The sequence below is a fragment of the Akebia trifoliata genome, chromosome 4, assembly GCF_017979445.1.
Source record: "Akebia trifoliata isolate Shusen 1 chromosome 4, ASM1797944v1, whole genome shotgun sequence".
In the NCBI taxonomy this organism is placed as follows: Eukaryota; Viridiplantae; Streptophyta; class Magnoliopsida; order Ranunculales; family Lardizabalaceae; genus Akebia; species Akebia trifoliata.
Genome location: NC_141378.1, coordinates 32,124,730 through 32,140,325, shown reverse-complemented (window position 1 = coordinate 32,140,325; position 15,596 = coordinate 32,124,730).

The following is a 15,596-nucleotide window of genomic DNA, read 5'->3' as shown; positions in this document are numbered from 1 at the left end:
TACATCAGCACGAATCTAGCATTGACATGAAGTCGGTGAAACATTTTGAAAAAGTATTTTCATTAGCATGGAACTGACATCGACATGGAGTCAATAAAATATTTTGAAAAAGTAATTTCATCAGCTCGGAGCTGGCATCGACACGGAGTCAGTAAAATATTTTGAAAAAGTAATTTCATCAGTATGGAGTTGGCATCGACACAGAGTCGATAAAATATTTTTAAAAAGAATTACATCAGTCGGAGCTGGCATCAACAGGGAGTCGGTATAATTAAAAGTGATTACAATCAGCACAAAGCTAGCATCAACACGGAGCTAGTATCAACACGGAGTTAGTAAATATTTTAAAACAGAATTACATCAAGTAGAGCTGGCATCGACACGGAGTCGGTATAATTAAAAAGTAGTTAAAATCAACATGAAGTTGCCATTAGTACGGAGTTGGCATCAACACAGAGCTGGCATCAACACAGAGTTGGTAAAATATTTTGAAAAAGAAATTACATCAGCACGGAGCTGGCATCGACACGGAGTTGATAAAATATTTTTAAAAAATGATTACATCAGCCCGGAGCTAGCATCAACACGGAGTCGGTAAAATATTTTTGAAAAATGAATTATCTCAACACGGAGCTGGCATCGACACGGAGTCGGTAAAATATTTTGAGAAAGTAATTATATCAACACGGAGCTGGCATCGACACGGAGTCGATAAAATATTTTGAAAAAGTAATTTCATCAACATGGAGTCGGCATCAACATGAAGTCGGTAAAATATTTTGAAAAAGTAATTTTCATCAGTACGGAGCTGGCATCGACACGTAGTCGGTAAAATATTTGAAAAAGTAATTTTATCAGTGCGGAACTGGCAACGACACGGAGTCGGTAAAATATTTTAAAAAAGTAATTTCATCAGCACGGAGCTGGCATCGACACGAAATCGGTAAAATATTTTTGAAAAAATAATTTCATCAGCACGGAGCTAGCATAGACATGGAGTCAGTAAAATATATTTTTTTAAATAATTTCATTAGCATGGAGCTAGCATCATCACGGAGTCGGTGAAACATTTTGAAAAATTAATTTTATCGGCGCGAAGCTGACATCGACAGGAAGTCGATAAAATATTTTGAAAAAGTAATTTCATCAACATAGAGCTTGTATCGACACGGAGTCGATAAAATATTTTTAAAAAGTAATTACTGAAATAAATCGAGTTAGAATAACCTATATTTTTGTTGGCCTTAATTTAGTTCTTTGAAACCAAGGTTGGCCAGTCAGATCCCTAAGGAAGAGGCGGCACACAATGCTTTCGTAGGGTCACTCTTAAATCACCTCATTTCTTTGAATAGACGTAGTATATCCCCCTCGTATCAATAGGGCAAGATCGTTTCTAGGCACCAACTTTGATCAAGGACTAAAATTAGCACTTTTAAATTTTTTGTTTTGTTTTAATTATTATTTTTTTTTCAAACCTAATTTGTTGGAAAACATTTGGTTTCATTTGGATTGATTGTTAACCTTGATGGATCACATATGGATCAGGGTTTGGGTTGAAATCAAATATGGGTCGTGGACCCAATTTGAAACGGATATGGGTCGTGGATCCAAATCTGAAATGGATATGGGTCATTGATTCATTTAGAAGTAGATATGGGTCGTGGATCAATTTGAAGTGGATATGGATCGTGAACCCATTTGAAACAGATATGGGTCGTGAACCCATTTTTGAAGTGGATATGGGTCATGGACCCATTTTTTAAGAGAATATGGGTCGTGGGCACATTTGAAAGTGGATATGGGTCGTGAACCCATTTTTGAAGTGGATGTGGGTCGTGGACCCATTTGAACGGATATGGGTCGTAATCCATTTTTGAAATAGATATGGGTTATGGACCCATTTGAGATGGATATGGGTCGTGGACCCATTTGAAATAGATATGGGTCATGGAACCCTATTTGAAGTGGATATGGGTCGTAGACTCATTTTGAATGGATGTGGGTTTGGACTCAGTTCGGAGTGTTTATGGGTCGTAGACACGATTCGAGTTGACCCTCGGTAATAGATTTAATTGTGGTTGATAGTATGCCACGTTGGATCTTGGTAGAGAATAAACGGACTCAATTTCGATTGCAAATGGACACTTAGAAGAATCGAAATCCTATTTAAAACGATGACGAGTGGTAGGCCCTGAACTTAATTACATAAATGATCCATTTAAGCATTTTGAGGCCTTAAATTCAAAATTAAAATAAACTCCAGAATAAAAATTGTCAAGACTGATGTCAAGAACAGAATGACCAAAAAAGAATTTTTTTTTTAAATATATATTCGTATTTCATGTACGGATACGGGTATTTTATACCTATCCGTGCCTGAAATACAAACTAGTACGAATTTTTGGCTAAATTTTTTTTTTTTTTTTTAAGTTTGTGAATCCAAAATTAAGGCACATTGCTTCTGATTTTTGGCTTGGGCCAATAAAAAAATACATTTTTCATTTTTTTATTTTTTATTTATTTATTTTTTGATGATATGCATAACTAAAAAAAATCGGATTTTCCCCTCTTACATAAGGGAATAAGTAAAGAAAAAAAGCACCTAAGCCTATACAATTTGCCTTCGCGGGCTTACAACTTGGGCTTCAAGGCCTCGAAAAAAAAACTTAAACAAATATACAAGCATGAGAACACGTGTCCTAACTCATATAATCGGACACATGCATGCGGCTAATAGGTGGCTTTACGGCTACCCGATCTTCAAATCTCGATGCATACCGGAGTACACACGTCGTTGATTGGTGATCGGATTTGATGTGTTCATCCCCGACACTTGAAATAATGATCTCAAGCCGTAGAACTACTAGGCATCGGGGCTAAATATATTGAAGGTGGGGTGGCTTGTGTAGTGGGCTATGCTCGCGAGTGCACATGCAACAAGATTTTTTATTTCTTTTTCTTTTCATCGACCCCCTTACAAATATGTAATGAAAGCAACAAAAGTAAATAAATATTACAATTAGGACATGTGAAAAATAAAAAAGAAAACATAAGAAACAAACAACAAACAAACATTGTTAGCAAATAAAAATATTTTTTTTAAATGATCGAGTTGTCATGAGGGTAAAACCTCGATCCCTAGTGGAGTCGTCAGTTGTAGATACGTGATTCTCGATTACGATGGCCACTTCTATGAAAGATTGGAGTCGTCACCATTCATATTGTAAGAGGGTGTGAATGGTCACCTGATGTACATTTTTTTTTTTAAAAATGGCATTTTGGCGTTTAGTGACTCAGGATGGATAAAGTACTAATCAAACCTTGAGATCGGGGTAAGCGGCTCGATTGGAGAAAAGGGAAGGCATTAAGCACGCTTTTCTCCCCGTCAAGTGGAGATAACCTCAACTCAACTCAACTAGATCATTTTAATTAAAAATAAAAATTAAATGAATTGCCACATGTCAACAACTTGTACCCTAAGTAGGGATTTATTTTTAACTTGATTATAAGACCATTCCATTTATGAAAATGATCCTTATAAACTTTTTCTTTGAGGATTACATGTGATTTGAAAAAATATTGGCTAAGGTTGAGGGTTCATTCTCATGAGTTGAGAAGGAACCACATACCTATTGCTTCAAAACAATTTAAGGATTAAAACTGATTTTGTTTTGAAAGTGATTATAACCCTTATACTTTCGACAGAATCGAAGTCCGATCTACTGGAGATAAGGGAGGGGTAGCATTACATCCTAGGTCTTTCTAAAATAAAATTAAAGAAAATGAGAGGGATATTAGAAGAGATATATGAAGAGGGTAGAGAAAGAGAGGGAGGTGTATTTCTTTAACCCACCTTGAAGCTTCAAAGTTACTTTCTTTCTTCTTCTTCTTCTTATTTTCCTTTAAGTCTTCTTGAGTTCTTAGTAGAATATAAGAGTATTGATCTTAGAATATTAGTGTGAGAGTAGAGAAGAGATGAGTGAATAGTAGATTATTTAATGTGAGACTTGGTAGGGGAGAATTGATCCCCATTTTTGGAAAGGGATAGGGGGTATGTATAGGTGTTGGGAGGATATTTTGGGAGGTATAATGAGGTGAAGGGTTGAAAAAGAGTAGAATAATTAGGGATTGAGTGTGAGGGGTATGTAATTTTGAGTGGATAGGAGGGTAATTATGTAATGGAATAAATGGGTTGTATTTTGATCCAAATGGTTTGGATCTTACCCAAACCATTTGAGTGGAGTCTTTGGTGAGATGAGATGAGTGGTAGAGAATGGTTGTGTAAGGGGTTAGGTGTTTGATTGAGTGTTAGATTGGTTGAGGAGTTAAGGGATTTAGATTAGAATAATGGATTGTGTAAGAGGTTAGTTGGTTGGATTTTGGGAGAATTGAGAGGATGATGATATGTGGCAAATGGAAATGGGAGAGTTAGGTGATGAGATTGGTTGATTGGTGATGGTGGTTGTTTGATTAGAGAGGAGTGTGGGTTGGTTTTGTGAAAATGATTTTGTAAGAAATGATGAGGGAGGTGTGGGTTGTGATGTAAGTTGGTGGAGTATTTTAGGGAAAGGTGATAGGTTAGGGTGTAAAAGATATGGATTGTGATGTAGGTGGTTGATTGTGTTAGAGAATGGTAAGGTGGGTAGGTTAGGGAAGGGTATGGGTTGAAGTGATTTTTAGAGAAAAGTGATGTGAGTAGATAGATTGTTAGAGAAAGGTGATGAAGGTAGGTGGTTAGATGAGGGAGGTGAGATAGGGTGATGACATGTGTCATTTTTTATAATCAAAATGGTGATTGATTGATGTGGATAATGGTTGGTGGGTTAGGGTTATGGGTATGGAGGTGTATTGGATATGGATAATGGTATATGGGCTTTTAGTGTATTGGGCTTGGGTTTTAGGAGGGTTGTAGGTTATTTTAGATTGGGTAGGGTTTGTTTTGGAATAGATTTTTGAGGGTGGGTATGTTTTAGATTTTTAAGTGATGTAAGATTAAGTTTGGGTAAGGTGAGAAATGTATTTTGTGAGTGTTGAGGGTTTGTGGGCTTTAAGTGGGCTTAGGTTTTTTCAGATTTGGAGGTGGATCGGTGGAGGGTAGTGGGTATCCCAAGTGTCATTTTACATTTTTTTTTTTTTAAGGAATTTTTGTAATCATTGGATTAATCAAAATGCCACATGTTGGTAAATTGGGCTTTTTAAGCCCGTTGGCAACTTTTATTGAAATCCAGTATTTTTGGTTTCGGGAGCGGAGCGGTGAAGGTAGGCATACACCAAATCTTTTTTGGTGGGCCCCCTAAGCCCTTAGAGGGTCTTACGATCCTCCAAATCGATCAAAATGTTGCATTTCATTGATTTGGGCCTTTGAGGCCCGTTGGTAAATTTTGTTGAAAAATTGGTATTTTTGGGCCCTTTCTAGTAGGAGCCCGTTCAAATTGTGGTGTCTACAACCCCATTTCCAATAATACCTCTCCAACTTTATCCTCTTTCGTTTTCTCCCTTACTTATAATACCTTCCAACTTTATTATCTTTATCTTCCTAACGTTTTTTCCAATAATACCCTACAACTTTATTTTCTTTCCTTTTTACCTCTTACACCCTAAGAGGATGACTATGCTACCTTTCTAACCCCTTTCCAATAATACGCCTACAAATTTATTATAGTTCCTCTTTTATCTTCTTAACCCTAAAGAGGATAATCGTATCATAACCTCGTAGGCATGGGCAAGCTCTAATATATATATATGTGTGTGTGTTCATAATAAAATACGACTATCTTCCCCCCAATGTTTATACCCATAAAGAATGGTTTACATTCAATCTCACACGTATTTGAAGAAATAATTTCAACTTCATTACCTTTTCACTCATTCCTATACAAGAATATCCCTTCAACTTTATTATCTTTTCTCTTCTATTCCCTTTCTAATAATACCCCTCCAATTTTATTATTTTTCCTCTTCTCCATCTTTTTCCAATAATACCCCTCCAACTTTATTCTCTTTCCTCTTCTCCCCCCTTTTTTCAATAATACTCCTCCAATTTTATTGTCTATACCCTTTTATCCCGTGTTCAGTAATGCCTCTAAAACTTTATTGTCTTTCACTTTTACTCCCTTAAACCTAAAGAGGATGACCGTGTCGTAGGCATGGAAAAACTCTAGTTTATATATAATAACAACATACATATATATTTATGTAATAGATTTCTTCGTTAAGGAAAAATAATGATTCACATTTGTTTTAAGTCATGTTTGCTCTATTTAGTGTACATGCATGAAAAGAAGATATCATCCATGAACTAAATTGGTTTAAATAATTTTCTTTCATTCTATCTAATTTGCATGCATGTGTATGAGAGCTTTCTCCCATTAATTAAGCAAATAGGGAATTTTCATCCATTAATATGAAATTACATTAATTTTTTTAATGGGAATGAAATTACACTAGAGTAACTTAACAAACAAAATAACTTAAGTTTTATTTTTTATTAATGCAAAAAAGATACATATTTTTATTATTGCAAAACTTAAGTTTTATGAATGGAAAGCCTTAACAAACAAAATAACTTAAGTTTTATTTTTTATTAATGCAAAAAAATACATATTTTTTATCCATTTGTAGATTAAGAACCTTCAATTTTTTTCGTGATTGTGTTGCAAACAATTACCATACAAGTATTGACTTAATGGTACAACATATCTTCTAAGTGGTAATTTAGTATTTTGGAAGATGTGAAGGAAAATTGAGCTTCATAAATACTCAAGTAACTAAGTACATGACACACAGTCCTAATGTTAATCATTTCAAAAAATAAGGGAAATGGATTTCACCATGTCTAGCAAATGCATAGAAGTGGTGTGCCATGCCATAAAGCGGCATGTCCCCGCAAAAAAATTGAAAATTGAAAGTGCCATGGTGACACTATGTTTGTCCAAATGAATATTTGTATCTTCAGTTTAAGATCTTATATTTTATGTGAACAACCAATCCATGTTGTTCTCATTTTTTCTATAAAAAAAAGTGTAATACATTAACTCAATTTTCATAAGAAAACTATTATCCGTCACATTGGTTAAGTCAATTTATATTACATAATCATTTGCTAGTTTCCATATCATGGGAGTATTTAACATAATTCAAACGATGAAATGTCTTATTCCAAACATATTCTTACTTGCACCTTCATAGCATTTAAAATTTTACTATTTATTGGATGGAATGGAAAAACTATGTAAATTAAGTTTCTTATATGGTAAAATTTAAAATATCAACAAAAAACATTTGAAGAATCTAACCAAACCCCATGTTAAAGACATTTAATGGCATTACTTGATGCAATATAGTCAAGGTGCGCACCTTGGTTCACGTCAAGTTGAGGCAGACCAAAGTTGCCTTAATAAATATGAAGTGGTGCAGTATAAGTGAGGCATACCACGCACGCCTTGACTGCACCTTAGTCAAGATGCAAGGCAAACCAGGCACACTCCTCAATTAAAATCAAATAAGATGAATGCCATTTATTAGTATAGTCTTTACATACAAAAAAATTTATTTTGGAAAGTACCTTTCTTTGTCATTTGAAATGTTTAATTTTACATTTTGACATTTTCATTCAGCCTAAGCCCATTAGGGTTGGGTTAGGTCTTAGTCAACTTAGGCCCACTAGGGGTATAGGGTTGGTCTAAGATATAACCTGCCTATTTAGTGCTGGTTTAGGGCTGAAACAATCACGAACAGAACCCACCCATTGACAGCCCAATTTGCTGTTGTGTTGTAGCAGCAACGACATATGTTATTGGCTTACTCATACTACTTCTCTGTTCTTCCTATCTAATTTCTCTGTTACTGTCGACCCTTCTTCTTATTCTTTTTGAATTACTAAACGAATACTTTACCTTATTTATAAATCATATTCATACATGTTATAATTGGAAATATCTAAAACCTATCTTTTATTCTTTAATTTTTTGAATTTTATAATTTTATTGTGCCTTGTTTCACTTAGGTGTACACCTCAAGAACCAAGAGGCCCTTGTGCCTTAAATACACCTTTCAACCTTAAATACACTGGCTAGATGTGATATTAAATATCTACCCAAAATATTGTTGGATTATCTAGAAAGAAAAGGATTAACATATTTGAGTTTTTTCATTGATTTTTTTTTTGTTTTAGCTCTTTGGAGGCTATTATGTTGAAGATCAAAATTGTAAATTTTTGGGATATTTTATTTAAGGGAATTGATTTAAAAAAATTATAGGTAAAGAAAAATTTATTAATAGGTGGAAAAGAAAGAACGTGTGGCTAAGATAGTCACCCACCAACAACCAACAACAACAACGACAAAAAAACAATAAAAGTAGAAAAACAACTCTTAGGGATTCAACTAGTTCGTCCCATCTAAATATAAAATCCTCAAGAAGATTCATTTGAATTCTTCAAATGCTCTAAACGAATAAAAGATCAACCCCTCAATATCTCCAAACCTAGCAGGAAAGGAGTACACTCTCTTCAAATGTTTTACTATTTCGCTCCAGTCAAATGCCCCGACACAAGGAAAAGAGGTTTAGGGATCAAAGAATATTTTTCTTGTTCGAGATTTCTTTAAGATGCCAACATTGAAATATGATAGAATGGATTGAAGAAAACACCAAGAGAACTTGAATAAATAGAGAAAATGGTTCTAGACCTTTGAAGCAAAGACGCAATGAATAAGCAAGTGATTGGCCAATTCCACATTAGATTTGCATTAGGAACAAAAATTCACAGAAGTTGTGCTCCTAGACATGATGATATCTGTAGTAGGAATTTTTTTCAAAGGCAACTTTCAACACAAAGAAAGAGATTTTTGAAGGAACTTTTAAGCCCCATATTGCAAAAATAAGGAAAAGAAGAGAACTTATTGAGGCCCAAGGAAACATAAAAAGATTGAAGAGAGAAATTACCATTTTTGCTACCTTCCAACCACATAAATCATGCGATGCATAGTCCAAATTTGTGTCGAGTAAACACTCCATGGGATGGGCCACCTTTGAATCTCTCAGTCATTAAAGCTCCTTTTAAAACCAAGATCCCAAGAAACACGGTCTCCAAATGGGATCACGAGATCTCTCACAGTCGCGCTCTACTTAAGAGAAAGTGAAAATAGATTTGGAAATTGGGCTTTCAGCGGCAATAATCCATACCAACAATCGTCCCAAAATCTAACCATATTCTACATCCTATCCTAAAATTGATCCTCTTACAGAACTTCAGTAAAGCCCTATAAATCCCTTTTGAAAAAATCACCCATAAGGGTAAGACACCAGCCCACTCTCCCAACAGAAACGATCAGTCCCATACTCGACATGTTTTAGATGAAATACTTTCCCTGCTTTTTTGAATTGACACAATTTAGAAGAGAGGGGAAGGAAAGATGGAACTGATATTTACATGAATACAACATACCATGAAGAACACTTATTTTAATGTGTACATACCGATTGAAATAGTTAAACAACAACAAAAACAACAAAGCATTATCCCAAATATTTGGGGTCATTTAAACGAATATTGTTCCTCTATTTCATTCTATCCACATTCAAGTTTATTACCAACTAAACTGGGTATGATTATGAAGAAAGAAAAAGATATAAGAGAGAACATGCGAATAACATAATAACCATAGAAAAATGAGGCCCAACATCATAAATTATAAATGAATAGACAAAAATTGCTTCTGATTCTTCAGATGTAACATAATTTGATCATAAAATCCTCAAAAGAAATTTCCTCAATGGCAGTTGATATAGTGCACCAGGTTAACTCTCTTTATGTAAATGAATCAAGTGATTACTAAAATTAAATATGAATATAAACATAGTTAAGTCAACAAATTAGGTGAAGAGAGCCAACGGGTCCAGAGCGTTCTCTTAGTTTCCATGTTTGTTTTTTTGCTTCTAGCATCTCAATGCGAGCTTCCGCAACTTCAATTTTTATTTTCAATATGAGATTATCTTACTCAAAAATAGAAAACAGAGCACCTTTTTTTGGGATATTATTTTCCATCTCATCCTTCATCTCTTACTTTAAGCATTTCTCCTGTACAAAATTCTAGTTTAAAAAGAAACACTAAGAAATCAATATTAATTTTATGCGTACAAGACATGTTACTTTACTTTTACAGCAACTACTTTTCCCCTTGTTCCTTCTTTCTTTCAATATATTCGGAGTTTTGTTTCTCAATCCAATACTATATTTCTCTAAAAAGTGGGTGAAATATTATGTGAATTATTTGAAATTAGGGATAAATGGGAAAAGAAAATGATGGAACAAAAGCGGCCTTTATCACTTACAGGTTGTTAAGAGCTTCATCACATAGAAAATTCAAGAGTTTAAGCTTTATCAAGAAGTCTAGTTTGTCGTATCCATCAACATCTCATCGAAAATAAGATCACTTGAAAGAATTGATTAATTGAAAAAAGATTTGAGCTTTCTTAGGGTATAATTCAATTGTCCAAGCAAGTTGTCCATTGCATTTTTATTACAATAAAACCCTTATTCTGTTAAGTTTGTTAGTCAACAAACCCTGGAGTGGGTCCTGCATCATTGTAAATAATTAAACTCCTATAATACCCTTTATAGAAGGAAAAATTGGTAACTCATCTACACTATACATGTGTTAGAAAGAGAACATGAATTGGAAGGTAGATGAAGATCTTGAAGGATAAGTAGTACGTAGGACAAGCCAATAGCCCAACTTAACCTGTTAGAAGAGCAGGGCACGGATCGAAGTCTGTCCTGATTAGTAGGACAGAATGGATTGAAGTTTGCCTTGAGTAGCAACACAGACCGAATTCGAGTTTTCGTTCAATTCTTTACCTCACCCACCAAGATTCAAAATTCTAGGAAGAATCCATTGATTCATGGAATACGTTAAGGAAGGTTCCATTTATGGAGTAAGATCCCCATGATTATGGGATCTTATGAGATCAAATCCTCTGTAAAAGGGAAACCCTGATCTTGGGGATGGGATATATAATAGAAGTGGGTCTAGTAGAAATGGATTTTTTTATCTCTGGAGATTAGGAAAAAAAGAGATGAATAACATCTTATCGACAATTCTAACTTGATCATCAAAGAATCATTGACAAGTACTACACTAGTGCTGGCAAGAATGAAGAACATCTTCGAAGAAGCAACAACATAGTAGATCAAGGTAAGCCTAAATCAGCCTCTACAAATTGGCACCGTTTATGGAGAACCAAAAAATTGATTTTAGTTGAACAATGGTGAGACCCACTGATTATAATTTAAAAATGATAGAAAACATCAATGAAAAGCAAAATAATCATCAAAGAAGAAGAGAAAAAAATGAAATAAGAGATGAGGAGAAGAAAAAAGAGAAACAAAAAAGTCAATGATAGAAGAACCAAACTTACCTCTATGGAATGATGGTTTACGTGTAATTCCTTCAAGCACAATTCGAGATAGCCTCGAGAAATTAAAGAGATGATGAGGATGAGTTCTTTGTTGCTATAAAGGGGGTGATGCTAGTTGAAGAGAATGATGTTGATGGTGGTTAGTTGGAGACGTTGAAGAAAAGAATGATGATGGTGGCTGCTATGAAGGAAAGTAGAGATGGAGAAGAGAAACGATAGGTTACTTTTTGGACTTTATAAAGATGGAGGATAGGATTGTGATTGTTGTTTGGACCTTGTAAATAGGCACAATGGGGTTGCTATTTGGATGTTATATAGATGGAGGAGAAAGATCTAGTTGTTGTTAGACGTTGTAGATATGGGGAATAAGGGTGATGGGGTTGTTGTTTAGACGTTGTAGAGATGGATAAGAAGGACGATGGGATTGTTGTAAAAGAGGGACGATATGGTTTCTGTAGAAGAGGGACGATGGGATTGTTGTTTGGACATTATAGAGATGGAGAAGAGGGATGATGGGTTGGAGAGATGGGTATTTTTCTTCCTCTTCTTCTTCTTCTTCTTCTTCTTCTTCTTCTTCTTCTTCTTCTATATCTATTTCTTGTAGTATTTTTATTTTTATGGTCCTTATTCTGTTATCCTTTCATAAGATTAATTGAAGAGAAAATAGCTTAGACAATGTAATGAGAGAGGAGAGAATGATGGGACATGCCTCTTTATAGGTTTTCTTAGTTTCCCTTTTTCTCTACTTTTTAATTTTTTTTATTTCCTCTCTTCATCAATTTTTTTTTGTCGTTGGATTATTCTCTAACGTAAACCATTTTCTCATTTTTTTTTTCTTTCCTTTTATATTTTCTTTATTTGGTTAGCCGACCCAATCTATATTACGTATGGGATTCTTGTTTTTTTTTAAAAAAGGGATGCGATCTCTTGCTTCATAATTTGATAGTCCCTTGACCATATTTTCTTCACTGATTGGTGAGATGATGAATTAAATTTCAATTTTCAGTTTTGATTGGTCAAGTAAGTTCAGATTTTAACTTGATTGGTTAATTAAGTTTAAAATTCAATTTGGTTGGTTAATCAAGATTAATTTTCAATTTGATTGGTTAAAATTTTTTATTTGGTTGGTTGAAATTTTATGTTATGTTTAATTAAGGTTAAAAAAATTTATTATGTTTAAAAATTTTCAATTTTTCCTAAGCTGAGATTTCTAAATTTTTTTTATGTGCGTGAATTTCTTGGAATTTATTTTTAATCATGTTTTCTTAAGAAACAAGGTCTTTAGGTAAAAGTCAAATATCAAAGGGTATTTTGGTCATTTTACAATTTTTGGTAAACTTCTCTATTTACATCAATTTTAGTCTCATTAAACTTGAAATCATATTATGAGGATAATGAGAGTACTTTTGAGACTTCTCAAAGGTACGAAACCCACGAGGGGTATTTTCATCATTTTGTAAATTTTTATAAATTTTTGTGTGCGGCTTCTTTCAATCCCAATATGATTGTTTCTTAGTCTCGAGGTCATATTTTTCTAGCGTTACGAGGTTTCTAAATTATCAAAATGTATAGCAATCCTAAGCTTACATATTTATTAAATTAAGTGTATAATATAGCGATCCTAGATGTACGTGATTTTATATGTTAAATCGCAATGAGTAAGAGAGATGAAATGACTAGAAACAAAAAAAAATTGGGAAAGAGACTCTCAAGCTTTCAAACTCTTCGCATATTCTACACTCATCATTAGAAACCCACAACAACTCGATGACGAATTATCGAATCAGACGGATGTAAAAAATAGGGCGTCTACACCTGGCCTCCTTAATAGTAGACTCAAGCTGAGCAGCACTAGCGAAACTGGAGGCTACTTGTATGCAATCCTCAAAGTCAGCCCTGATGGAGTTCAACTCCAGGTCCTCTCCCTAAGCTCCCCCCTCAAATCGCCTTCTCTAGACATGTTCTTTGAAACCTTCATGCTCCACTAAAAGGTTTTGATGGGCCTACTCTAGCTTCTGGTGCTAAGTAGCCAGAATGTCATTGGCCTTGGTATACTCTACCAAATTGGCTTCCAGCTCTATGATGATTTCCTTGGAAGAAAGAGAAAAGGAGGAGAATTTAGTAGTAATCTGAATCATTTTCTCCGCATACTCCCTGATAATGACAACAATTTCGTTCTGGGTGTCACGCTACTTGAGAAAGGCCAAGACTCCATAAGTATTGGCTTATGGAGCGAAGGAAAATAAAAAAACCAAGTTAGAAACTCTTCCCTTAGTAGTGTAGAATTTGGGAAAGGTAAAATCGAAAAATTACTTGGAAAAGGACCTAGTAGAACCTTTCCAAAAGCCATATCAGGGTTAGCCTAATTAGCAGTCTCCATATATCGAAAAGGGAGGGAGTGAGATAGGAAAGAGGTAGCTACCAATGGGTTGTTCAAACTGTTGTGTTGGTTGTAGACTAGGTTGGCGCTTAAATCGAAAGTGGGACACTGTAGACACCCCATTTTTGTACTCGCCTGATTAATCAACTCGTCAACCCGATCACAATGATTCCCAATGATGGATGTTATTTCCACTGCTTTATTTTGTTACCAGAAATGTTTCAAAAATCCAGATGAGGTATTTCGAACAGATAAAACTGTAAATACCACGCTACGCTAGGAAAATACGACTCCAGAAACATAGAAATCATCATTTTTCAGACAAAAAGAAGCTTCACGATAAAAATCACTAAAAAATGATCAAATTATCAAAATACCCCTAACCTTAAAATATCCCTAGAGCCTACATTACGCTTAGGAAAACCCTTTCGAACACATAAAATAACAAATCGAAATCAAATAAATCATTTCGCCAATTTTCACAGAATTTGACAAACATACGAAAATGCCCCTCATAAAGTTCACGACCATTTCACACAAAAAATTTCATAAATGACACAAACAAATATTTCCATTGAATTCCTTACAAAAAATCGATTCTAAAACATCATGTAACATAAAAAATCGACTTAAAACGCAAAAAGTCCTCTCCGGGGGCAAAACGATAATTTCACAATTTTCATAATTAAAAATTGTGAAGTTAATAAATAAAATATTAAATAATTAAAGTGAAACATTAATGAAATTAATTTAAAATTTTGAACTAAAAAAATTGATCAATCAGGCTCTCAGGCAAAATTGTTGAGGGTTCGCAAGATATTTCTTTAAGGACCCCTCTATTTGGGGGTCCAAAGAATTAAAGATATAATAGAGGGGGGTTCTCCAAAAAATCAAAGTCAACCAAGCAAGACTAAAGTCAAGGTATTAAAAGTCAATCAAGTAAGACTAAATTCAAAATTAAAGTCAATTAAGCAAGACTAAAGTCAATCAAGTAAAACTAAGGTCAAGGTATTAAAGTCAATCAAATAAGACCAAAAGTCAAAATCCTAATAGAGTTCTAATTAAATAATAACTCTATTTAATAGAGTTCTAATTAAAATATAACTCTACCTAAAACAATTTTAACTAAAATATAACTCTACCTAAAACAATTCTAACTAAAATACAACTTTAACTAAAAGAATTATAATCAAACACTAATTCTATCTAAATCAACCCTTAAAAAAATCTATAAATAGAGGTCCTCACACCCTATTTTCGTATCAAATCATAAACCCCAAGAAAAGTAGGTCAAAAAGTCCCCCAAGCCTCCCATAAACCCTAGTTTTGAAGTCCCAACTCCTTACCTAACACCCATACTTCGATTTTAGCCTAAAAAATACCTAAAAGCCCTTCAAAAACACCCCAAAATCCATAAATAAATCTGAAGAATCCAGATCTAAGGAAGGGATACCTCGCCTCAAAGATCAGAAATCAGATCCGGAGACAGACCGAAGCAAGGAATTCTGTATAAGGAGTTACTCTGTCAGATCTGAGGGAACGAGAACATTGTCTTTGGAAAGGTATAGATTTCTCAAATTTTTTTATTATTACTTAGGTCTTTTAGCGATGTAGGTTATTTGGAAATTAGTAGAGACCGGCGTTTGCCGGGCGGGGTTGGTGCCTAACACCTTCCAATCCCGTAACGTGATCCCTGGACCCTCTTTTCTTTCGTAGATTAGTAATATTTACCTTTTTTTAGAGTCAGTTTGGTTCCTAGACCGTAATAACTAAGTGGCGACTCCCAAACCTCAAGGGT